Raw genomic sequence first — 27,608 nt, forward strand, 5'->3', positions numbered from 1 at the left:
ACAGATAATACAACCTCATGAGTTTCTGATAACATCAGTCAGCTTTGATGTCGCTTCACAGGAAAAAAAGGTTTATTGTGTTGGATCCAGTCCTATGCTGTATTTTCCTTGAACCACTGCAATGTGAGGAAAACTGAAAGCCACAGGTGACATTAAGCTGGCAAAAATAGAACAGTCACCTCAAAGTTAAAATTATCCTTTTCCTATGTCCTAGCTGCTTTAATTGTGTAGGGAGAACACAAATTCTATGAGTCAGTCTTACTTCATTTTCTTGAGCAGAGTGAAAGCAAAGATAAAAATTGTCTCGAGAGAAATATTTATCTGCAGCAATTTAGCATGCACTGGGAAAATATCTTTCAGACAAGGAAGATGGAAATCATTTTGAAGGACATACGTCAATGAGTTTCACATCTACTTGTATCTACTTTCCTTAACAAAAATCTTCTTCTGGTAAAAACGTCCATGCACTAAAGTTTTGGAGCAGCTGTTAAGCAGAAAACTTCAATCTTTTTAAATTTATGGCCAATTAACTCACCTGGATTTTTAGACCTAGCATGGTTTCCCACATAGTTTTTGTTTCATTGTTATAAATAGGTACATACTGAGAACATAAGGGAAAGAAAAAAGCATTCCCTTGGCTGATTCTTGTTTATGAAAGAAACAAAATGTTGGAATTGTTAAACCCAGTAAATTTAAAAAAGCTACATGTGCTTATATACTAACAAATAAGTGTAAATTCAACTCTTATTCCCTCATCATCTTACTTCTACTGCTTTATGAAGGCTACTCTACAAGGTCAAAGAAGGTATCCAAGGCAAGATGATACAGCATGGGATTTTAGATTAGGTTTTTTCACCTCTAAACTAAATATGGATTGCTAAAAGTGAAAGGGGGAAAGAGTTTTCCTAACTTTTTGTAACATTATTGTGAATGTGTTTGAAAAGGAATATGTTCTGTCACATATTACCAATGCAAGTTCATTTAAGGCAAAGAATAGGGTGCTGGGAAGGAAATAACACTGTTTGTCATTCCCAGCATAGATTTTAGGATTCAGTTGTCTCAGAAAAGCCCTAGCGGGTATTATAGAGAGTTAAGAAATGAAGGCAGAAGCTGAAAGCATATGTTAAAACCAGTTAGGTTTCTTATTCGTACCACTCTTAATTATAACTTCTAGTTATGGCTGTGCCATTGCTTTACTCTTCAGAGAGTGATGTGATATTTGTTGACTTTACCTAACAGGCACAGTGTGCCCTATGACTTACTGTTACTGGAAGCATCTCGCTTTCATGATGTGCCTCTGTTTCCCCTTATCCTCATAGGGTGCTCATATCAGTGTGGGGATCTTCACCTTCAAACCCTAAACTCCTACTCTGGGGGAGGAACTAAGAATCCCCATATTTCCTTACTGACCAGGCTGCTGTATTCTTGAATGTACGTGAATTTTCAATAAAAAGAATAAGACCTAGTTGTTTAACAGAGAATGCTGGCATTTCTAGGTGTTACAGGCTGGTTAAAAACAGCTGAGAATTCTTCCCTTATTATATACAACTAGATTCAAATGTAGGTATTAGCTGTTAATTTCCACAGGGTTTCAAAGTGACCTCTGCTGCATTTCCGCATAATCTACTTATTTTAGAGAAAAAGGAAATTGCATAGAATTGCACCTGCCTATCTACTAGACTTGCTCTAGTATATCAGTTTTTCTTGGTCTGAGGAAGCTAAACCGGAGGCAGTACTTCAGAGGTGACTTCAAATGCCTAATAGAGGGGAGGTGATAGCGAGGGTTAGCAGCGAATCAGCAAGCAACAATGGCTATGCTCATGCTCACACATCCCAGGACACAGCTGGCTTGCATTGCTGCAAGGGCACACTTGGCTCATGCTCAACTTGCTGTCAACCAGGACCTTGTCTGTGAAATTTCTTTCCATCCAGCTGCCTCTAGCCTATTCTGTTGCATGGGATTAGTCTATCCCAGATGCAGGACCTTGCATTAGCTTTTGAGATTTCTTATGAGATTTGCCTCTTTATACATAAGTTTTGTTCTCCTGCTTATCAACTGCTACCTGCAGTTTGGTATCTGTAAACATGCTGATGTTGTGCTATATCCCATTGTCCAGGTCCTTAATAAAGGTGTCTAAAATACTGGTACCTGTATTAACCCCTGGGAGACGCCACTAAGGGCTGGCTGCTGGTGTGAGTTACTGGCTTCAGCCCTTGGAGCCTGGGAGGCCAGTTGATTTTCCACCTACCTATCAAAAACCTTATTTCAGCAATTTGGTTGTAAAGTTATCATGTGAAACTGTCCTTTCTCCTGACGGGGCCAGGGCAGGGACCGCCCACGGCCGCGCCCCGGGGGCTTTGGGCTTTGAGCAATCTGGTCTAGTGGAAGGTATCCCTGCCCGTGGCAGAAGCATTGAATGGGATGATCTTTAAGTCCCTTCTAACCCAAACCATGCTATGGTTCTATGGTACTACTTGTTCTACCCACTCTGCACCAAGGTACAATGCAGTGGATAATGTTCGCTTGGGGGAACAAGGGCTTAATGCTCTGGCTTTGTACTTGCTGAGACTGCAGCCTGGCTCTGTTCATCCATTCCCACTGTCAGATCTGTTGAAGCTGAGGTTCGTCCTGCCTGCTGTCAGCCTGACAGGTCTGAATCTGGACTTTGGCAGTCTCTTCTGCTAGTAGAGCCACTCTAAATGACTAGACCAGACAGCCTTGTGCTGCTCTAGAGCCTTCACTAGTTCTTCTAAATATTTAGGTGAACACTTAATTCCCTTGCTGCAGTCTTGTTTTACTCATTTCTTTCTCTAGCAGCTTTGTCATAGAACACAGTGCCTTTTCTCTCTCCTAAACTGCCACTTTACATACGCAGCAGCTCTCTTCCTGTGGCCAGAGCCACAGGGTCACATTCAGTTGCACCAGAGGCGGTTTCAAGTCCAATTTAAACCAGACACCATCATCTTTTGACCATGAAGCATTAAGTTTGTCCTTACTTTAAAGATGGTAATTAATGAAGTTAATTACAGCTTGTCATAGGCACGACGTGTAAACTCATATTCCACCAGATCATCCTCATCCATTGGTAATAGTTTAGGGACCTGAAATTCTTAGACTTTTGAAACTGGGATCATGTCTCTCCTCATGATTTTGCACAAGTCTCTAATACCTTGTATCATCCTTATTGTCGTTCAGTGCTGTGGTAGGCATTCAAGAGGATTTGGAGAGGGAAATTGGGCCTTTCAGTAATTTTTCCATAGATAATGAAGGTCTATTCAGCTCCTGGTAGCTGAAGTAGAGGGGAAGGACTTGGAATTATTCTTAACACATTTTCCTTTTCCCGCAGAAACAAGGTCAAGAGAGATTATTGATTTATTAAATCATTCTTTACTCATCCTTGAAGTAGTCTGAAGTCATCACAACGGGAACTCAACTGTTTTCAGAGAACAGAGAAAGAGAAGGAGAGTAAGAAGAGAGCAGAACTTGCTAGGATTTTACCACAGTAATTTCACAAACACTGCTTTACAATTCATCTATTGTCCTCAAAATAACTCCCATGTACTCTGCAGTTTGTGCAGCAAGTAGGGCAAAAACATATTAATCACAATGGAATGAATTGCTTGCTCCTAGACTAAAAGAAATAGAAACTAGAGACTCTAAAAGACACTCAGGAACAAACTGACCTTCAGCAATACTGGAGATGGTATTAAAGTAATATATTACTTTTAATCAAATAAGATCCAAATGTTCCCATCAAACTCAAGTGGTTTTTTGTGTAAAGTACTGAGAAAATTCACACAAAGAAACAGGACATAGTCTCAGTGAAACACACAGCATTTTGAGACACCAGATACAGTATTGTAAACCTAGTAACACACATGCAACTCAAGAACTTCTGCAGTAAGCAGGAGACCATAAATGCAGCAGGCACTGTCTGTTGGAAAGAATCCATCCATGTTCTTGTGCTGTCTCATATGGGATTTGTAGTCATGCTAAACCTCAAGCCTCGCCAGTGATCTCCAAAATATGATGCTGCTGCCTACAGAGATATCCAGATACCATCGTTGCCATTGCCATCTGGCATCAAGTTCTGAACATTTATATCTTCAGTTTGGGCTGCAACCACAGTATGATAAGCTCAAAAAATGAAGCTAACACTTTTAGTGTGTTACAATTCCACTTTATGGAGTCTAAAAGAATAATAAATGCAAGATTTGTAATGAAATGGAGAATTAGCAAAACAAACATGAAAATAGAAAAGCTTTCCTCTGTACCTCAGTTTATGCATCAGTAGGCACAGATAACATTTGCTCAAATGGTTTTGTCATTACTCTGGGATGCAATTAAATCTGTTTTAACTATCATTGGCTAAATAATGCCTTAGCCCAAGCTTGAGCTGACAGCACAGATTTCTGCTCTTCAATCTGAAACAGAACAGACTTGACTAGAATCAAGTAGTAGATACATAGTATTGCATGTTTTTTTAGACGGCCTTTAATAATGTATTTTAATATAAATATTTTAATTTTCATTTTAGTTTTATTTAAAAATTTTAAAAAATCTTAAAAGGAAACAGTGAATAGATGCTAAAAAAATTCAGGTACAAATTATATGCTAGCACTGAAGTAATGCTAATTTACCACTCCTTAAGTGGTAAAATAGAGAAAGTCAGCAGCAAAAAAACCACAGCCTGTATGGAGAGAAAACAGCTGTTATATATCCATAAAATACCATGGGACAACTGCCATCTTCTGGAACATGACACAAAGACACATCAACACTAAACGAAATGCTTGTATGAACCAACAAAGTTTAAGGTTTGAAATACAGAGTGAACTGAAATTCTTCAGGGATGATTCACTCCCCTATGGTGTCTTGTTCGTATCATATTCCAGTTCTTCACCATTTACATATTTGACTCCCAGAAAGTAGGTTAACATCATTTTATAAGCACAGCAAAATTATACTCCCTTAATTTAAGTTGTGAGGAAGGCTGATGTAATCTCTTATTACATTCTCTACTTCTGAGAATTTTTAGAGTGATTACGTGGAAGTAATGTAATTTTTTTCATTTGTATCATACTGATTGACATGTCATGTTTCATGATTAGGACTTACTGAAGTAGTATTTTATGTTATACAAACATATAATTGAGTAGATCCATGTTTGTGTGATGCATCTTGTGGTAACTTTATTGAACATTTCAGGCTTTTTTCTGCTTTGGGAAGGACTCCAAGACAATTGGATTCACCACATAGCAGACTTCTCAGGGACAGGTTAGACTTTGGAATCACTGAAAATAAACACTTAAAGATAAATAAACAATAGATTAAAATTAATTAAACAAATAAATAGGACTCTTAGTTCTCCTTGAGCAGTACAACACTCATTTTCCAAACAAACAGCAACTCTCGCTCAACCCTAAGGTGTAGAACAGCCACCTACTAGATGAGACAGTTGAATGCATACATCTGATATTGCAGGAATATAACGTTTCTGTCTACCCTCTGAAATATTAACCCGTGGCATAAATAAATATGGAATGATTTCATTTGTTTTACCAGTGTCTCCCTAGTCTCTCTTTACTTTATGTTGAATGTGTCCCAGTCCAAAATTACAATTGATTCCTGGGCTGTTTTTCTGCAGGAAAACACAAGTAGACGTTACCTGTTCAAAAACTCTGCCCACTGGGGATGTGAGACAGGAGAAAAACTGCAACCATCTGCCCACATCCCAGCAAGATATATGAGATCTCCGGTGGCCTTTGGGACAGGGCTACCAAATACATGTCATACGAGTTCTATAACACTTGGCACCCTGCCTTGGGTTTATCTTTGCTGTTAATACCAACCATCAGTCTTGTTCCTCCTGAGGCTGACTGCTCCTATAAGAAACTGCTTTACCTCTACCCATTCATTGCCTCTTACTCATAAAAGACTATTTTATACTCTTGGTGCAGCTAAGAGTATAAAATAGCTATTGGCTATTGAGCTATTGGCTCAGCAGAAATAACCCCATGTCTTGAAGAAGTCCCCATGCTCAGGTGAGACACCAGAGGAAAGATTCTATAGAGTCTTCGGGTAATCTGGACCTGAGTTTATGATAACTGACACGCGAAATACATCACTGTCTAAAAACAATTAAAAAAACCAAAACAAAACCAACCAAACAAAACAAAACAAAACAAAACAAAACAAACAAACAAGAAAATCTGGGGCAAGACCTGTGCAACATTAACTGTTATTAAGATTCCATTCTGCTAAAAATCCCCACAGGTTTCTTCCTTTTATCATGCTGACTAAAATGAGATACAACCACTCAATTCTGAGTGAGGGAGTTTATTACTTACCTGAGTTTCTATAATGTGAAACTCATTTTTGTTATATCCTGGGGTTACACTACACTTGATGAGAAGAGTTTAAATGTTTATTACCATGAAAATCCAGAAGAAGCGGAATTTGTGTTCCATCTTTTGGCACCTGATTGAGTATTAATTTTGTATAATATTATAATACTGAATTTAGATTACTTGCTTTAAAGTAACTTTGCTGAATTGGGATATTTTAACATGAGTACTTTGACAAAAGAGAAATATTTTCATCAGTTTTTATCCTAAGCACTGATTTTGGTGGTAGCGAACAGTATTTTGAAGAGCATAAATTCCATAAAGCTATGGAGACAATCTGTCATATGTCAGTAAGTGTTATCCAAGTTCTGTTGTGTCCCCAAGAAACAAAAAATACAACTTAAATAAGCATGACAGTGTAAATTAGTTATTGGCTTGTTACTCTTGAGTCTTATGCAAAACTGTTCTCTACATTCTAATAAAGAATTAGTATTCTAGTATTGATATTTTGAACAGTTACTACTCTGTTGGCACCAATGCTGTTTACAGGGAGGAAGGGGATTTGTTGCTTTAGGCTGTCTCAACACCTTCTCTTGCCTTTGCAAAACAAAGTTATTTCTCACTGTGCTCCTGTTTCTGAGTGGAAGATGTACAGTCTACTAGATGATTTCAACATGACCTTCAAGCTGTTCGTAGGAGTACAGTGCATAGCACAAGTATGCATAAAAATATGCCAGCTCCTAGAAAGTCTTCTATGTTCTAAAACTGATGAGATGCACATTTAATGCACCAGTATAGAAATGTGTGTAGTCTCCTTCTTATTCACTTTTGTATAACTGGAAAAAGACACTGGAACTGACAGGCTGATAATTAAAATTTACTTAATAGTTAAAAGTAGCCCAGAAGCAGCAAATTCTTAGGGATGCCACCCTTTGGTTGTCTGTTACCCCACAAAAACACTTGTACTTGACAGGAATGGTCCAACTGATGGATCCTGTGCTGCTCTCACCAGACATTTCCCAACAGGGACCCTTATTATCGCTGGAGGTCCTAGTGCAGCCAAGATGGGTCATGCTCAGGGAAGACTGCAAGGTCTTCACCCACCAAATATTGAAGGAATTATTCTGCAAACAAATCCTATGCTTGGGTCACTTGATTAAAGAAAGCACATCCGGTGATCCCATTGATTGCTGCTCAGGGACAGGTTGAGCATTGGGCAGAAGGTGATGAGCAATTGTATTATGCATCACTTATTTCTCTTGGGTTTTATGTCTCTCTTCCTCTCCTCTTTATTACTATAATTATCATTATTGTTATTACTATTATTATATTTTAATTTGTTTCCATTATTAAACTGCTTGTCTTACTTTTTCTATTTTCCCTAAGTCTCCTTCCCATCCCACCAGAGCAGGGCAGGGAGGGGAATGAGTGAGCAGCTATGTGGTACTCAGGTGCTAGCTGGGGTTAATCCACAATAGGTTTCAAATCCAAAGGATATTTGGAACTACCAGGAAGCACTGGTTCTAACCTGAGAGTAGGTGTTCAAGTTGCTTGATGACTTCCAGTGTCCCTTTGATTTTCTACAGAAAAAATCTATTGTGTTTCACTTGCCAACAAGGGCCATAAAAGTGAACAACATATAATTTCTGTAGTTGCAGAAGACTTTACTAAATGTATAAATATTACTTACACATTCTGGAAAGTTTCAGTATAATTTATTATCACTAGAGTTGAGAAATGCAAATTGAATCGTGTCAGAAAGACTCTTTTGGCTTACCGGGGAACTCATCCTGGGCATGAACCCATAAGGTCCCTCAGAATATGTGCTGGGTTAAAAGAGCTTTATGGAATATGCAGATGTAGGGTCCTGGGGGATTCCAGTACTCTTATTGTATCCCCAACTAGCAAAAGGCTAGGCTAGAGGCTGGAGATAAATTGAAATTTGCCTAAGGTGGCAAATTTCCAGTTTTAATATTGTCATAACTGAATGAAATTGTAATTATGAGCATTTTAGAGTGATCATCAAGAGAAATATGACCATCTTTTTTCTGACAGTACATTCATATGTGGCATAAAACAAAAATGACATCTATTACTGTCCTCAAAATCAAGCTGAGCCACATTGAACTTAATACAATTGCAAATACAATTAAAAGTGTAAGTCGTGTTACTATTAAATGATGAGGTGTTTCATGCTCTGATTCAGTAAGGTGTTTAATTCTAACTAAAAGTGGTTGCCTTGTTCTATTGCATACCAACAGATTCAAAGTAAATGTAGCTTAAAAGTTATCCTGAAATTAAGTCACTTAGCTGTATTTATGTACTTGAATATGTAGCCACGTTTGTAAATAGTAGAAAATTGCTCTGAAGATATGGAAGTTGTGTTACATCACTCTGCTAATTTTAAAATACTTACTTAGAAGAATTATGCAATATCTGATTCAAAAAAATCCTCTTGTGGCCATATGCAGCATTACTCCATTTAAAATATGTATGTTCATATCACCTTTTATATGTGCATGCACCACATCTCTCTTTTCATTGATGAAGTTTGACAATTTGTGACAGGACAGGACAGAAAAGGAATTCATTATATTTAGCAACAGAAAACTCAATTCTCATTTTTCTAGAGTTGAGCAGACTATGAAATTGGCTAAACCACCATATCACAATTCTTCACCATTATGGTTCTTCAGGTCACCCTCAAGGGTCTTCAATTTCATTATGTTCAGAGCTCAAGACCTGGTAATTTTCAGAATCAGGAAATAGAAGGAAGTGATATATTTTTATATATTTTTATTCAGAGAAGGATTTTTATTTATTTAAAAATAAAAACTATCTGTCAGGTTGAAAATGTTAAAAATTAGAAGCTTGGTTAATAATCACAGCAACGTCAATGACATTTTTGTTTATCAGATTTTGGAACGAAAATTTTATGCGTGACAAAGAAATCTCCTTCATCCCTGAGAGAAATTGTCCATGTGCAGGGAAATTTAAACTTTTAGTCCAACAATCAATGGAGTTTAAGAAAAAGTCATGGTAATAAGGCTGAAAGGCATCCAGAATTATTTTTCCATAAAAAGTTACTCAGTATTCTTGCTCCTGCCAACTTCCATGGGTTATGTTGGCTAAAATAAAAGAAGATTAAGTAATTTTCTATATATAAAATAGTCATATGCTTTATATACCGGTATTAGTGATTGAGAAAATGCTACAATAAACAATATTCCCCTAAGAATTACTTCAGTATCTCACTTTGTAATGAGGCGAAAGGAGGGTTTCCTTTTTATCTAACTTTATTGCCACTGAAATTATTTTCTAATTCTTCATGAGTGTACAACCTGAATTAAAGTGCAACATCTTTTTTCTGTTCCAGTTAAAAGTTTGGTCTTAATGGAAACAGAAGGTTTCTGAATAAAAGGACAAAAAAATGAAAGCAGTAAAACATTAGATAAAGAGCATGTTGCAAATCTATCTACTTCATATTTATTCTCTTTACTATCCAAACCCTCCAAAGTTCACCATTTCCACATGTTCTCAGACTAACGTGTCTTATTGTCATGGTAAGTGCAATAGGCAAAGCAAACAACTTTAGTTGTTAATATTGTCACGGTGCCAGAAGTGTATCATTTCTGTGCTCTGCTGCGTTCTTTCCTGAGCAGCCTCACCAGCTCAACACTGCTGGGACTTGCCTTCCCCCAAATTCTCTGTTCCTGGCTCTGGATCAGCACTTTCAGAGCCCCAGAGCTCCTGCAAGGGGGGGCAGGAGGGAATCGCTACTGCTCCTTCCACCTCCCAAATAGTTTGTTTCAGCAGGGAGGGCAGTGGCTTTACGGAGGAGGTTATACAAGTTAGGATTACTTCAGTAATGAGAAAGACAGTGAGATGAAAAGGAAAATTGCCTTGAGCAATGCTTTGTGCTATCACCTATCATCTGCTGTTACTTTCCCAGAAAAGTCAGATTCAGAGGAATATTTGTATCAGGAAGGTGAGAGGATTCTACCTCCAACCATCATACAGCATAACAAGTCTAAGACTACATAGGGCAGGACTGATTCCTCTCAAAGTCAAAGAAGATTTAGAATTTCCATACTGTATTGGATTTGCCAGTATAAGCTATTCTTTAAAAAGTCAATTCTGCATTTGGGTTTTATTCTGTATGAATTCTGGTGTGAATGAGTGGGATTCAGTCCTGAATCAGGGGTGTGATTTCTCAATATGGTTTGAATGGATTTTTTAACCCCTCTTGATGTGCCCTGTGACTTAGAGAATTGCTCATATTGGTGTTTGCCTGTTACATACACACAGACGTTCAACCCCCTCGTTTACTACTTTGGTACAAACACACTCATGAAAAGGTGTATGTCATTAGCAGGGTCTTTTCCAAGATGAGATTTGGCAGGAGAAATTCAGTCTGTCAGGGGCCAATAGTATGAAGTATGGAAATATCCTCCCATTGCAGTTACAATGCTGAATAACTAATCTTCATCAATCTGAGATGTAATAAATCATGCTTTCAGGAGAATTTTTTGAAAGAAGTATTTTTAAAACAGTATTTAAAGAACTGTCAGTGTGTTTCAGAGATGCTGCTATGCTGAGCAGTTGTACAGTTCACTTGAAAGCTTTAGGATTAAATATATCAGGATTTTAATAGCTATTCTGCAAGAAATGTGGAAGCGGTCATTAATGTCAGCAAAATACAGGCTGGGAAATGTCATGGCTGTAGACAAGAAGTGTAGCCATAATCATTAATTCTATGCAACATTTAATTTCAAGAGGCTTGATTTGAAAATTAGGTGGTTAAAAGGCTGTTGTTTTGGATATTGTCTTAGCAAAACCCCAAGCCTACAGCTTTATAGCAAAGCATACCTGCCCCCTATTCACTACACTTCGAAAGGTCCTGTAGCTGGCTAGCTGGCTGACTCAGCTGTGAGAGGAAAATAGCTCAGCATGTAAATACATATCAGATCACTAGATGTCCTCCTCCCACAAAATTTCTTCTCATTCTCAGTTAGCAAACTGATACTGTCTTAAAAAAGACCTACAACCATGTACTAATAGATTGCCAGTGCAATGTTGTGTAGTCACAAAGGACCCGTGTCCAGAAAGCATCTTTAAGGTAGGTCAGAGCCTTCAACCCCAGGGTACCCAATGCAGTGGCACCACACTCTCCGAGAATGGGCACCAACCCTTCCAGGCAGACCCAGACTTTACCCCACCTGCCTTATCATCATTATCTTCGGTGTATTAAAACAGCGATGGATCTCATTCTAACGACTAAGACCTAAGACTGGAATCATCTGTATGCTAGCTGTGTATGTGATGAGAAATTTTTGACTGCAAAATGATGACCAGATCATAAAATTCTATGTGGAAAGTGAGGCTACTACAGTCAGGCACCAAAAGCTTAATAGAAGTATCAGGTTGCATCATCATATCAACAATTGAAGTTTGCATGGTCAAAGTTATGTGTAGCAGAGCCATGTCTTTTCTTACCTGAGAAATTATGCAAGGTATTATACAGAGTGAAGGGTGTACTTTGACCATAACTGACTACATATATCACTTTATTGACTTACTAGAAGAAAAGTTGTTTTACAGACAGGTCAAAGTCTGCCCTTAATTTTTCCTTCTGTGACTCTATCTACTTCGGTGAATGATTGAATCTATGGCAAAAAATGACTCCCTACCCTCCCTAAAAGATTTTTTTTTTAGTGAAATGATGATAGGGTAAAGAAAAATATGAACTTATGACTAAGCTGTCATTTTTTTCCCTAGAAAGAATGCTTTCCATATTTCCACAACTGAGACATCAATGAATGTTAAGACCCATGGACAAAAATATTTGAATAATTTTTTACTGCAATTGTACAAAGGCATGCTTTGCAGAATCAAAAAAAATTTGCAAGCATACAGCTATTTGTACTGTAGTTTTTCCTTCACATTTCAAGATAACAGAAGTGTAAAATGTCAGATTTTTTTTTTCACCCATTGCTATCACCATTCCATTCTAACTGTTAGCTAACAAGTACCACTTAGGCTTGAGGCCGTTGAGAAGACCCTGTTTTGCAGTTTCTGCTACCGTAAGCCACAATATCATTAACTGCCAAAGCCTATCTGTAGGCCAAGGTCAGGCAAGAGAAGTGACTGGGGAAGAAGGTAACTCTTATCAAGTAGTCAGAGAGATCATGTTGAAGGAAGGAACTAAAAATCCCAGCCCTATAAACTGTAATAGTCATGTTCAATTAAGCAGTCCCACTTCTAATGAAGTTGACTTTCCACTAATGCTTAATACTTGGCAAAAATGCAATCCTTTCTTCTCTCCATTCACTGTCAGGTATCTTGCACAGCAGGACTACTTTGATCAAATTCCTTTTGCACCTGACATTGCATAAGCAGGAATCTTTTCATCAGGTGGACTGCATAAAGTCTGCCTCATTTTCACTTCAGCAGACAGCAGTTCAGGGTATAATTGTCACTAGTATTCACCCACATAAAAGTACCATTTGAGATGACAGGAAAGGAACTCAATTACACCAAGTCCATGCTCGTCTTGCTAGTGTACTTTCTGGTGTGCACTGGATATCGGTGTCCTGCTGTTAGCACTGACCTTCCTCAGTGAGAATAAACATTGGTGGAGAAAGACAAAAAGAAATGCTTCTATGTAGCATCTTTCCAAAACAGACTAAAGGAGTTAATCTGAGAGACAAACTACCCTTGATTGGGCCATGTACACAAATAGCGTTTGAATGTTGGTGTCATTTTTACATTGTTTGTACTAAACAAAGTTAAATGGAAACATTATTCTTACTGCTTGCTACTTCTGCAATCATTTTCTTTTTTTTTTTTTTTTTTTAATCAGTAGCTTCCCTTCTAATTATAGGAACAGTCATGTGCAAATCACAATTTGCCAATATAGGTTTAAGTAGCTATTCTGGGGACAGCAATGTTTCAGATATAAGCAATCGGCTCATGACGCATCTCACAGCTTCATGGTTTTTTTTTATCCTAGGCACTAGAGAGCAAAAGACATAGAAATAACTTGGACATGGTGTTCTTTTATATGGATTTATGTTAGGTGTATTGCAAACCTTAGGAATAAAGCCGAACTAGACCTGAACTAGTATTCACAAAGTTTTTCTTAGATAGACTTAGATGGACTTAGGATGTCTTGCATGGGACATAAGTTTGCTCTTTTCTCACAAACTAAAAAAGAAATAAATTATACATTTTGGGCACAGAAAACATTTATAGATGATTATGAAGTCAACATTGTGGGTGAAAGTGAAGTTGTCATTATATCAAGAGTAATCTTCTTTAAGAATGGGAATAGGTTTTTCAGATTCTTCTTTGCCAACTGTCTTGTGAGGAGGGTGTGACTGACCTCCCCTATGCAGCTGCCCTGCTGCCATGAGAAACCTGACAAGTACACCACCAACTAATTTTGATCTGTCGACTGAAACACAGATTTTGAGTTAAACTTATCCAGTTATAACACATAAAGACTCTGTAGCTCACAAATACAGCACCGGAGAATATGGCTTTGAAGTTTCACAGCAATTTAAAATAGTGGTGTTTAGTCTCTCCCATGCATATAAACTTTGGGTGGCAGCTTTCCTTTCAAGCCGACCCAGGTTTGCTCAGAAAAAGAGATGATGCAGAGCAGGTATGAGGATACAAGTCTGTGGTCAGAATATGAAAGCACTTTAAACAAAAAGTTTTAATTCTCCTGCCTTTTACACTGGTGTCACACCAGTCTCCTCCTGAGCATTTCAGTGCATTTCACTTGGCCTAGCCAAGAGTTCCAGCTGAGACCATAGTGGTATTACATAATTCAGATGTATCTACTTTCCAAAATTCCAGAGTTTGGGCTAAGAAACTGGTAAAATTACTGTACCTTCCACAAGAAGTGTTTAATCAATTTTAAGTACAAAACAAGCAGTGGTCATAATCAGATGGCAGAAAACAAAAAGATAAAGTTAAACGAACTTCTACTAACCCTCACTTCTTGAATTCTTAGGTTTTGCTTTCTGGTTGGAGCAGGCCTTATAAAAACTGACATGAGCCCACATTCGTGCTGTGGGTGAAATAAAAGCCTTTTTTTTTTGAGCTTGAATCATCAGCAGTTCCAGGATGAGATATTTCCTGTTCTGTTAAATGGAAGCTGTGATGCAAAAATAGACAGTGCTATCTATTGGAAGTTTAAGGATGCTGAAGTTTTACAGATTTAGAAAGTTCACTAATCATTATCAATTAAAAAGGCTGCTTCATTCTGCATAAATTAATCATAATGATGCACTTAACTGCAGAGCCTGCTGAAAATATTTATTTTGAAAAAGTGATACCAAATTTAATCCAAAAGTGGTACTTACAGTAACAGTCAAAGCTTTCAAACTGCTACAATTACAGGGCTTTTTTCTAAATATCTTATAAATTCAGCAAGATTGTGTTACTGGTGTCTTTGCATCTGGTAACTATTCAGGATATTCTGAAAGGCGAGAACAGGAAAGCAATACTTACTTTGAGTGTCTGGAAGACTGAAAGTATACAGTGTTCCCATTAGACTTCCTTACATTCAAGATTACAGCTGAGAACAAAAGCATTCATTCCACACTACTGTGAGACAGAGTAACACAGCTATTACGCAGTATACTGTCCCTGCAAATGCTTGAACATAAGAAGGTTCTCCTGGGTGGAATTCCTGTCAAGGCCTATGCCAATGGCAAGGCTTCTGTTATGTGTTATCAGGTTTTCATATATTGTGATCCTAACATCCAGAATATTTTCAGGAGGAGAAGCCACATGGATTATATCCGTACAGGTGACAGTGGTTTCATACAGAGCACTGCAGAGGTGTGTGCAACTTCCCCTTTAAACGTGCAGTGTCTGACTTTTTGGGTCCCCATAACTCATTATTGCGAAGGCTTCTTTAAAAGCATCAGAAGCACAGGGTCTGTTGTGCTCATCATAGCGCACCACGTTCAAGCAGAGACAGCGCACAAAGACCTGCAAGCTGATCTGGTAAAGTCTGAACTCATCAACTTTTCTTACTAGATTCACGATAGGCATAATTGTACCTAGCTGTTATATATGTATACCTATAGTAAGAGTCTATACAACTGAGTACTTGGAGTGCTGCTGTGTCAGATTGGGACCTGCCTCTTCCCCACACAGTGCCCCATCCATGGACCATGTGATGAAAGCATTGGGCTGACAAAGGGGAGCAGGGCTGTGCCCAGGGGCTTTCCAAGCTGGTAATGGAATTATCTCATTTTTTCTCTAAAAAAACAACAAACAGCTGACAAAAGGTCGAGAATGGGTTCCCATGATCTGGAAACACAGCATGAACAGATTTAACAGGGAATTGTTTTATTCAATGCAAAATAATACAAACAAATGAAAATATCTGAGATTCCATAAATAAAGCATGGACTTACTATTACAATAAAAGTGATATTTTGATTTCATGAAGAGTATCTTTTCTAGTGATTGTGATAATAAAGCACTTGTGGTATATCGTGAATCACTGGCTCAGATTGCCAGTGTTAAAACCTGACTTTTACTGCTAGGCATTTATTAAGTCATACGTACGTTGTTTTCACTCCTGAAATAACCAATAATCAAATGGTATTTGGATAGAATTTCAAGTGGAGGTATCTCAAATCTCTAAGGGCTTCAGCATTTTTGATATCTCCAAGGTGTTTTGAGAAGCAGCCAGTACTGGTGACCTCCAGCACATGACAGTGACCAGGCAATAGCTTCTTAAAAAAACTCAAGTTTCAACGCTGTTTTCTTGTATGTAGTAAAATAAAAAAATTGTATTGAATATTTCCAGTCCATATGTTTACACTACTTTATATAAATATGCTGATAAAAATTCCAGAGACTTCAGCTTTAAATCAAACTAGTTTGGCACATTGTGGATGCACAGTATCACTAGTAGTTATATCTTTTACCATTGCATGCATTAAAGATGTAATTTGGAAGGTTTTTTTTTAAATCCCAAATGTTCAAAGCACATCATTACTGTAATCTTGCATGGGCAAACAGAATTAATTAAAAACTCTGACATTATGAGTTGATTAATCAAACATACATTGATTTTGTAAGTTTTATGACCTGTAAATTCACTAAGAGCATTGCATAGCTGATTTATGAAGTCTTCCATTCAATACAATATATTAGGTACATATTATTGATAGGTCATAGCATAAAACAGTGCATACTGGTGCTTTCATTCAATATTACAAACTACATACCCACTAAGTGCAAAAAGGGGGATGGTTTCTTCCTAGCAAAATAAGTCAGAAACTAATTTATTAAATATTTAGTAAATATTTATATTTAATATTTTTACTTAGAATGTTTCTTTGTAAAATCAATCATATAAAAGACACTCATCTTACATTGGATCTAAAGTATCATGGGCTCATACAGATAATGCATATAATGAATATTATTCTCCAAGTGGGTGCTATAGTGTTTGTTTATCCTACTGCAGAAAATAATGCGCAAATATTTAGTCAAATACTACTAAATTCTTCAAAAACTTGTAAAATATTTATTAAAGCTTTACAACATTAACTGTGCCTTAAAATGATACTCATCTGTGTCATAGCTATGCACTGAATATGTTTGTGGCAGTATTTTAGTAGTCTCAAAGCTCACCATCCAGTTCTTCTTTTACCATCCACTTTTTCAAAAGCGAATTAAAATATCAGTCGTTGCTATAAAACAAGAAGGGTGTTCCTTCATGTCTGCAGTCTAATGATAAAGTAGTAGCCCAGCTTTAATTATAAACCATATAGTAAATTAAGTAAAATAGCAAAACCTTGAAGTATTTATCACCAAATAACATCCCACGGGGGAATAAGACATTACCTAATTGCATCTGGCAGACCTCTCACCCCCAATATACTGCAACCTCTCTGCTCCTTGGATCATCTGTCCCACTTCCTCTTTGCTTTTAAACAGTGGCCCTTTTTTTAAGTTTTAATTTCCCTAGGACTATTAAAAAAAAACCCTCCCCCCCAAAAAAACCCCACAAAACCAACCAACCAACCAACCAACCAACAACAATAAAAAATCTGTCTGGTGGCTCTGTTTAAAACTTATGCTTAGTTTACTAACAATAAACACTAAAATTTCCCTTTCTCAGTGCCATCTTTTTTCAAGAATGCATTTTGGTTAACTAAACCTAATTCTCATTCACTAGAAGTGAAATATTAACATATATAAAGGCCATTGAGACCTGCTGATTCTCAACATTTTTTTTCTCATTTCAGACACAGCTTTTGATTGCCATATGTTTTCAATTTGTAGTAATTTAAAAACCTTGCCTCTCTGTAGCAGAATGAAATTTGGCTTCAATGATTGCCTCACTGTTATCGGTGCTGTCCAGATTTTTCTTTCCAAAAGCCACACACTGCTTGTGCTTTTTTATTTGTTTTGTGCTTAGAAAAACAAACAAAATTCAACTGAAAGAATCAGACTAACATTATTTCCTTTTTTTTGGAGTTGAATGGAATATTTATTGAAATGACTCATTCACTGGCAAAGCACAATAGTGTGAAAGAGACAGGAACAACTCTACTGAACCATCAGGTTGTTTAGAAGTCTACAATATTGTCAGAATTAAACTTGGAGAAAAGATAAACATTCCTTTTCAAAAAATCTGAGTGTTTGTGGAAAAGTATTATGATTGCTAGAAAAGGTAGACTGTGTGTCTCCTCTTGCTGATACATTTCTTTTCTGATATAATAGACCCTGGTAGTAGTCTTACCAAAAATGGCTGGCTAAGCAAGATGGCCTCATCTAATACTTTTACAGCCATCTTATAGGGGCTTTCAAGGGCAGTATCAGTCCCTCTGTTTTCATGAATGTGAATGAACAATCCCATAGGGATTAATCTTAAAGAATTTTTTTCTCCAGAAAACTGTGGTTGTGTGGGAGAGAACATAATATAAAATACAACCTTTCATTCTCTTTTCTCTCCCCTGAGAAGAATGTATAAGAAAAATTCTCCAAACGCCCCTTTCAGACATTTCGTGATGCATGTGTGCTCTTCAAAAAACTAAACCAGATATGTGCATGTTTTCTGGTTTATTGACATAAACCAACATTGTTTTCTCATGTCTGTAATTTTTTTTATAATATATATTCCCATTTCTGTTCTGGAGTTCACTGTTAAGATTTGGACAGAAATTGAAATGCTACCTTAAGATCCCTAATTTTGTAGGAGTCTTCATCTACAGTCTAATGTGTTAATATATCTATGAACTTTTTTCCAGTCTAGAATTTTGCACAAAATATTCTCTCTTCATCAGTGTAGGCATATACAAAATGCAGTCCTTTTGCTATACATTAGATTACGTATTTCTCTGTGGTAGAGTTATCACAGATAACTTCAGCTAGATAGAGATTCTTCAACCAAATCTCCACATTCTATAAGGAAAAACTGAGACTTACAGAATGGCCTGGGTTGGAAGATCACCTAGTTCTACCCCCATCCCATGGACAGGGACACCTTTCACTAGATCAGGTTCCTCAGAGCTCCATCCAGTCTGGCCTTGAACATTTCCAGGGATGGGACATCCACAACTTCCATGGGCAACCTGTTCCAGTGCCTCACCGCTGTCACAGTATAGAATTTCCTCCTAATTTCTAATCTGAATCTGTCCTCTTTCAGTTTGAATCCATTCCCCCTTGTTCTGTCATTACATGCTCTAGTAAAATGTCCCCCCCCATCTTTCTTGTAGGCTCCCTTCAGGTAGCGGAAAGCTGGAATTAGGTCACCCCAAAGCCTTTTCTTTTCCAGGCTGAACAAACACAATTTTGAGCCTTTCCTTGTAGGAGAGGTGCTTAATCCCTCCAATCATATTGGTGGCCCTCTGGACTCACTCCAACAGGTCAGTGCCCTTCCTGTGGTGGGGACCCCAGAGCTGGACACAGCACTCCAGGTGGGGTCTCACCAAAGCAGAGCAGAGGGGCAGAATCGCCTTCCTCAACCTGCTGGCCACGCTGCTTTTGATGCAGCCCAGGACATGTTTGGCTTTCTGGGTGGTGAGAGTCCCTTGCTGGCTCCTACTTAGTTTCTCATCCACCAGCACCCCCAAGTCTTTCTTGGCAGGGCTGCTCTTGATCTGCTCATCCCCCATCCTGTATTGATACCAGGGGTTGCCCCAATCCAGTTACAGCACCTTCCACTTGGTCTTGTTAAACATCATTAGATTCTCATGGATCCAATCCTAGATCTTGTCCAGGTCCCTCTGGATGGCATCCCATCCTTCAGGTGTGCCACCACCACCACTCAGCTTTGTGTCATCTGAAAATTTGCTGAGGGTGCTCTCAGTTCTTTCATCTATGTCATTAATGAAGATATTAAATAACATTGGTCCCAGTATGGACTCCTTAGGGACACCACTTGTCATGATATCCACTGAGACTCAGAGACATGGACCACTACCCTCCAGATGCAACCATCCAACCAGTTTCTTATCCATCTAACAGTCCACTCATCAAATCCTTCTCTTTGCAATTTAGAGAGAAGGATGTTGTGGGGGACCATGTCAAAGGCCTTACAGCAGTCCAGATAAATGATACCTTTAGCCCTTCCACTTCCCTTGTCCACTGATGTAGTCACTCCATCATGGAAGGCCACTAGGTTTGTCAGGCAGGACTTGTCTTTAGTGAAGCCATGCTGTTTGTCTCAGATCACCTCCCTGTCCTCCACATGCCTTAGCATATCTTCTACGAGGATCTGTTCCATAATGTTCCTAGGCACAGAGGTGAGGTCGACAGGTCAGTAGTTTCCAGGGTGCTCCTTTCTACCCTTTTTAAAGATGAATACAACGTTTCCCCTTTTCCAGTCACCCAGGACTTCACTTGATTGCCAAGATTTTTCAAAACTTCACCGTAATAATAATAATAGTAGTAATAATACTAATAGTAACAACAAAACCAACATTAATAAATGGGAATATTTACTTAATTTAAAACTTTTGGGGCTATAATGATATTAAAATATTGATAATACTGTAGTAATATGAAAATATTTGTTTTCTGCAATTTAAAAACTGTAAACAGTTCTTAGTTAGATGTCTTTTCTGCCTTCCAGTGTGTGACTCCTTCAGCTGCCATAAAAAGGCAATCTTCAGACACTATCGCTGTAATTTCTGAAGACATAAAATCTGCATAACCAGTTTTGTTGTAGCTCAATGATAAATTTCTGAATAAGTGTAAAAACATTGTGGTTACTTTTAGGATTAGGCTAGAGGATTTGGTAATGTAATTTATGTCATCATTGCATGAAGAAGTGATTTTTTCCTCCTACTTTATGATAAGTAGATTGTAACATTTTTTAAATCGGTGCTGTGCTCTCAAAACCTACTCTTTCAAGAACCATACATCAACCAAGCCAAAATTGCTCTCTTGTGTATACAAATCCTCACCTCACATACAGTAATTTGAAACTATATGAATTAAAGAACATTGAAAAGAAATAAAATATCTCTGCTCTGCAGGTCTAGGATGAAGAAAAACATTAAGATCACTATGTTTTGTGTCTCATTTGTCGTGTGCACAAGCTGTCCTCTGGAAAGCTAATAGCTTGTAGAGAGTGTTTGTTTTTCCTACACAGCCAGCATTTGATCTTTTGATCAAATAAACTCAGAAATGTTTGTTGTAAAGTAGAAATACCCTTCAAGAACTTACTGAAGGACACGTAGTAAATCCTTTCAGTCAAGCTTCAACAACAACCAGAAAAGATGCTAGCAGATTCTTCTTCAGCAGAAAAAAAGATGTTTTTATACAGCACTTAAACAATTTGAGTAAGTACATTACCTATAAAAACAAGAGAGATTGACACTGATGGTTTTCATGACTACAAACAAATAATTTGTAAGTGCATTGTGCTCAGAGCTGAAATAGGACCAGGAATTCAATGAGCCTCTAGCTGACCAGGATATGAAGATGATCTGATAAGGATCACTTTATGACAGTTTTGCTTTTGCATTGGCTGCTGAACAAACAGAACCTGTTTCCCGTGGCCAGCCAACTATTGATCCAACTCCTTTCTGCCAGTGGTGCCACTAATGGGAATTCCACAGGCAAATCAAAGCTACATTTTATCTTCATTTTCATCCAAAATATGAGTTGGTCTTTTGTACTCTAGGCAGTCATTTACTGCTCATTTCCCTTTATCGATGGGTAAGAGTTGAAGTATAAAATGATTCTCAAATGTAGTCAAACTGAGGTAACAGTTGACATTGTGACCATGATTACCGCTGCACAACAACTGCACGAATCTAGGTTTCATTCATCTTTGAGGTAAAATACAGTAGAAAGTATTCTTAAAAGAGAATTGTGCTGTAGTTGAAGAGATGTATTGATTTGTCTGCATAGGGACTAAGGTGGGGGGGGAAAGGTGTCCAAAGTCCTTAGCGAACAGCAATAGAGCAGTAAAGTGTTTCTTACTAATTTACATTCAAGGGCTTTTCCCCACACTGTATCTTAGAAATAATTTGCAAAGTGGTCTTTCTTATATGTTTTTTAATAATTTTCTCACAGAATTATTACTAACAAAATGAACAGAGCACAAGAAGAGGAAAGCCAAGGCACTCAATTCATTTGTAAAATGGTAAAGGATGATTGATACTGTAGGTAAGTATTTTTTATACGCAGTTTTAATTCATAAACTACAGTATATCTCATCTCATTTCAACAACAGCTGATGTCTCCATTTCCCCCTGGAAACTCCTTCAGGTTCCATTATAAGAATCATAAATAATATGTGCTAATGAGACATGGATTGATTATGTTGGAAATGCTGACATTTTCATCCATCATTCTAAATTATGTTTAATGATTGATTACCAGCCAGTAACTCCTCTGATATGAGATTAAATAAAATAGCAGGCTATTTCAGCAGGCTAGTCCAAGGAGATGACAATAAATCTGCTCAATTATTGTATTACCAATCCAGTTTTCACTGCTAAGGATATTATTATTTCATTTAGACTTGTTCATGCATCATAGATTACTTTATTTGAGTCAGTCAATGGGAGAAACTGCAGTATTTTATTTTCAGAGCTGCAAAGAATCGAGCTTTGAGAGAGTACAGTACATGCAGCTCAGCAGGCTTCAAGCAGACAGAAGAAAGCTACCAGTCTCCTTTCAGACCAAAAATATAATCTGAAAGAAACATTTTGTTTTCACCTTAGTTAACTCTCTGGAAAGCCTCAACCAAAGGATACTGCCTGAGAAACTAATCGATTGAAACAGAATCATTGGATCCTCTAAGATTTCTACTTCACCTTGGTCCTGTAGTATATTGATAATTCAGGTCATTCAGAATATCATTTGGCCTGAAAAACTAGACTGCAAATAAGTGCAACAAAAGAATCTCTCTTTTCTCCTTGCCTCATGCTTGGAAGAGAGGAGACATGCCAAGTTTATTAACAGAAAATTAATAAACACAGGTAATAACACAGAAAGTTATTTTCTTTGCCAGACTGACCTCACAGTCCTGATAAACTCCCCTTTCTTGCAATAAAATGAAAAACGTTGCAGTTCACTCAGTGCCCCTGTTCTCCTCAGAATGTTTTGCAATGGCAGATAATACTGGAGAGCCAAGTGCCCAGCTAAGCCATACAGATGTGAGGGAACTTTTAGGTAGATGAGTAAGTTTTAAACTTTCATCCCAGACTGCAAATCAGTGCAGCAGGTGGTCTGTGGAAAACACATCACACACAGTGTTACTTTACCAGTTACTCTTCTGCAAAATAAGGAAATATGCAAACAATGGTTCTTCCACTCTCTAAACACCAGAAAGGTGACAGCCTTGCTGCACTGGCAAGTTGTAATCTGTTCCTTGCAGAAGGAAATTTCTCCAACCCTGCTCCAAAACCTACTTTCCAAGTTTTCACAGACCTGACCCTTTCCCTGTGCTTACGGGCATCCCCTAAAGAAAGACGTCAATAAGGTAGAATTTTCCTCAAAAATAAAAGCACAAGATCATCTATGCTCTAATTGTGGAAATTCTGTACTGAAGTGCAGTAGTTAGATGAAGAGGAGAGATGTGTGGGACATAGAATTTGTTTCTTCCCTAGTATTGTCACTCAGGAGTCAGCGAAGGAGTGAAAGCTGCTGACATGCAATGGGAAAGCTTGCTTTAGCAAAAAGGTCTTCTCCCTTGCTTGTTCCTTTTTCACTGCCCATCAGATAAGCTTTCTTCTTATCGTATACGCCAAAACAAGGACATATTGCAAATAGTGCCCTCGTGGAAGGATAACCATACGTGTCTCTGCAGTGCTGGACTAATTTAGCAATATGGGAGTCAGTGTGACTAGGTTTTTGAAAAAAAAAATCAGTTTGATTCTCGCCATTTGTCAAAAAGGTAAAGAGAATTGTTAGGAATAATTGGATAGTAGTGGAAGTAAAATAAAAATGCTGTTACATCCTGTGTTGACTAACATCACCCATTCAAAAAGGGTATAGCAGGATTAGAGAATGCAACACAGTCAAGAGTCAAGTCAGGCCTAACCTATTAAATAAATATTTGAAAAATATTTATTTTTCACAGCCATATTCCAGCTCCTGCTAAGACCTCAAAAAACTCATCAACAGCTAACTACTGATTTTAAAAAGACAATAAATGCACCCCAGATGTTGTATTTTGAGGATGCACAGCACTGCAGATTTTAATTTTGGGTACCTTGACAGTGTTTACTCTCTCCAGATTTCTAAATATACTCATATTATTGATCTCCTTAAGGTTGGCAGTCCAAACAATCTCTCTGAACTCTGAAGATAAACCCAAAAGCCAGTTAACTCAAGGAAAGGACAAACTCCATAAGCCATATTCAAAGCCACATGCAGAACCCACACACACACCTGAGCACGTTTATGGCAAGGATGCTGCTGAGGCACAAACTCCTGAGGCTGCTTGGCCAGTCTCATGATTTAAAGTCTCTCTGCAGACCCTGGCACAAGGAGCAAAACACTCGAGGACATTGCATTCTGTTCACTACTGTGAAGGGAGGGAATGGTATTTTTGCCATCATGGCCTGTCTTGCTTGTCAAAACAGCTTTGTATGGAAGCTGCACAATGGAGAACGTCAGCACAGATCTAGGAGCAGAGCCATGGAATTTCTATGTCAGAATGAGTGGAGGGTATAAAAATATTGTAATAAATGCAATAAGCAGTGGACAGTTCTACTATTAGTAGAATGGTTCAAAGATGCTCATATTTTCCTAACCTACCCAACAGTATACACCTATATGTATTCCTTAGTTCCTTAGTTCTGCACTTATCAATGATGTCTCAAGATGTTTCCAGTTTCTCTGTACTCAGCTGCACTTCAAAGATGCCAGCTTTGCTTCTCAAGGATGCTCGTGTTTCCCAGATTGGCAGGCATTTTCCCTGTGAGTATTCAGCAGGTACCTTCTTCTGTTCTGTATTTTTCCCTTTATAACCAGGTCGCCTTTATGGCTGCTCCCATAAGTGTTGAGTTCTGCCTACTCTTTGATAAACTGACAATTCTTGACACAGGAAAATGGTATTTCGCAGGTGCTACAGGATGACTGGAACAAAAGGTGTTCTAAAGATGTAAAAATGTCATCTCTTCAGCATATAAGTTTTTTGCCTTGTCTTTTTACTTTTCCTCTAATTCCCATCTTACCAATTTTTTTTAACAATAGGTTGTATGACATTTCCTGAAGGTACTCAAATCTTCCCTTGCACAAGGAGCCAGTAACTTATGCACTTGATCTGTAAACGAGGATATTAATCTCTGAACTGTTATACTGGATTTCTTGTGGGTATATATGAAGGAGCCTAAAGAAATTGTCTGACTGCATTTAAAATATTTTTTCATGCTGTGTTGTTATGTCAATTTTGATTCCTCAGTTTCTGTGATTGCCATGTTTAGGCTACAGTTACGGAGGCTGAAGTCAGCATATTTGGTGTAAAAATAATTATTCTAATAATAACACAAAAAAAGATCAATGAGAATGTTGCAATTTTTTGAGGTTGCCAGAGACTGCTTGGCTTTGAAAAGGAAGTGTGTGTGGAGAGAGGAAGCCTGGCTATCTCTCCTTTGTGAGGCACCCCCATTTCCCATGCCCTGCAGCCTTCCTGTCAGGGTTGATTTTCAGAGCCAGTGAGGGACAATGATTGTCCTCCAACGCATTGTGTGCTTGTGAGTTCCTAATTTTACTGATTGGAAAAGCACCAGATATAACTGCAGATTTTTTTTTTTAATTATTTCTTTATTATTTTATTATTTCTTCTGCAGGAAAGAATATTCATTTAGATACTCAGTGCTAGAGCTTTTTGAACCATCTGTGCAAGTATGTAAAAGGCTCCATGGTGCAGTGCAGGCGTAAGGAGACAGGGCCTCTTCTCTTCCTGTCAGGAGGAGACATCTTAGTGAAAGTAGGGGGAAAAGGATGAAAGTAGCAACTGCATCTCTTTGCTTTCCCTGCATGGCAGTAGCTGGTCCAGTATCCTTGGTTTTCTCGCAGACAGACTTTCCTTATTCATTGAACAAACAGGATGCAAACAGTCCTATGCAAACACAAAGGCATCAGAGCAAATGGCTCTCATTCATGAACTCTAGCAGCAGCTCATATTGCCTACTCACTGTCTGTTAAGTCCAGAAATGCTATGAAGCTGAGGAGCAGACCAAGAAAGCAGATGGCTGAGGCTAAGATGGTATTTTCTAGCTGAGCCAATTCTTGCCTTTCATAACACTGAAGAGCTAAAAGTTTAACACTGATGATATAATAGGCTGAGTGTGCTGTAAGCTATCTAAAGACTACCAAAGCTTTAAAAAGTAGCTTACTAAACGAACGTTGATCTGGTTACCTCCAGCTCCTTTCTGCACTAAGTTCATTCAGCTGGGCAGACAAAAGTCCTGTGAAGCTGTCATAAACCAGGACAACTAACTCATTGCCAGATACCCAGAGGTATTTTGGATACCTGGCAAGCACCCATTCCATCACCACCAAATGGACCTTCTGCCATTCAGTCGATGCTGGTAGCAAGGAAGCCCTGACTCAAGGCATGGCATTACTGGGAGGTTTCACTCATTGCAGGGAGCTGGTGCAGCCCTCTGAGCACCTGAATCCTGCCTTCCCCTTCTTATCTGCCTTTTTCACAAATCAACCAGCTGTTTGGAAGTTTGTCATGTGACACCTGTTCCAAAGAGGTCTGGAAGAGGCACTTGTTTGATTATCACACCTTGGTGAGATTGTGTTACGCTTTTCCAGAAAGACTCTTCTTCCCCTCCTCCCATCTTAAATGGATAAAAATTTTGACCTGTTTCAGTTAATGTCTGCCAACACTGAAAAGGAGGGTTGTATTCATCTTCAAGGCAGATTTTTTTCTGATTCTTCAATCACTGAGAAAATTTTTGAAAGCCACAAGAAAGTGAGCTCCCTTTCTTGGACATATTTGTTCAGCCTTGTCAGTTGTACTTGCATGCATCTGCTACCAGGTCCAGGTAAAGCTTCTGTCTCAGCAAATGATTTCTGAGTAGGTTTTTGTCAGCATCTCTGTCCCACCAGTAGCAGTATCAGGAAATAGAATAGTTCAAAATATTATAATGGTATGGTGTAATCCTTATTTTTAGTCTTTCATTTAAGTGTTATCCTTCAACAAGACAAACAAATGTTCTTACCCTTTTCCTTGGTCAAAACTGTAAATCTACAGTATGTTAGTAGGCCAATTTCTTGTCATATGAGCATAAATACGTAAGATAACACTAGTGATTTTTCTGTGGGTTGTCACAGATACAGTATAACTTTCATTTCAATCGTTATAATTAAGCAGCGTTTCTGCCTACTGTGCCTCCTGTTTAAGCCTCCTCATCTCTCAGCCATTACCAAAGCAGCAGTGTCACACTGGCGGCTTCTCAGTCACTGAGACTCGTTTCCTCTGAGCTCATGTCACACAACAAGCCTTGTCTCCAAGAAATAAAAATATGCTATTTTTGAATCTTCGTTAATTAGCATTTATTATACTCTTAGTAAACAAAAACCTGGAAAATTTACTCTAATGAAGTTAAGTGAACTCAGTCTGTAACCCCTGTATGGGGTTAACCTGCCCTCGGTATTCCAAGAGAGCACCCACAGGCACTGTGTCGTCAGCAGGATTTTGTACAGGATTGGCTGCCACGGGGGGAAAATATGTTAAGATATGCAGAAGTGAAAACATGACCTTTATGGAGTTTTTCAACTATACTGAGCTGAAACAACTG

The 27,608-nt window shown here is 38.1% G+C and overlaps 1 long non-coding RNA gene across 1 annotated transcript; it reads left to right on the forward strand.

Moving 5' to 3' along the window:
* Positions 1 to 4,732: 4,732 nt before the first annotated feature.
* Positions 4,733 to 22,008, forward strand: LOC116780528. Its single transcript, XR_004354508.1, has 3 exons — positions 4,733 to 4,878; positions 5,210 to 5,278; positions 21,916 to 22,008. It is a non-coding gene; the product is annotated as an uncharacterized LOC116780528 (long non-coding RNA).
* The last annotated feature ends 5,600 nt before the right edge of the window (positions 22,009 to 27,608 follow it).

Source organism: Chiroxiphia lanceolata, chromosome 1 (genome assembly GCF_009829145.1).
Source record: "Chiroxiphia lanceolata isolate bChiLan1 chromosome 1, bChiLan1.pri, whole genome shotgun sequence".
In the NCBI taxonomy this organism is placed as follows: domain Eukaryota; kingdom Metazoa; phylum Chordata; class Aves; order Passeriformes; family Pipridae; genus Chiroxiphia; species Chiroxiphia lanceolata.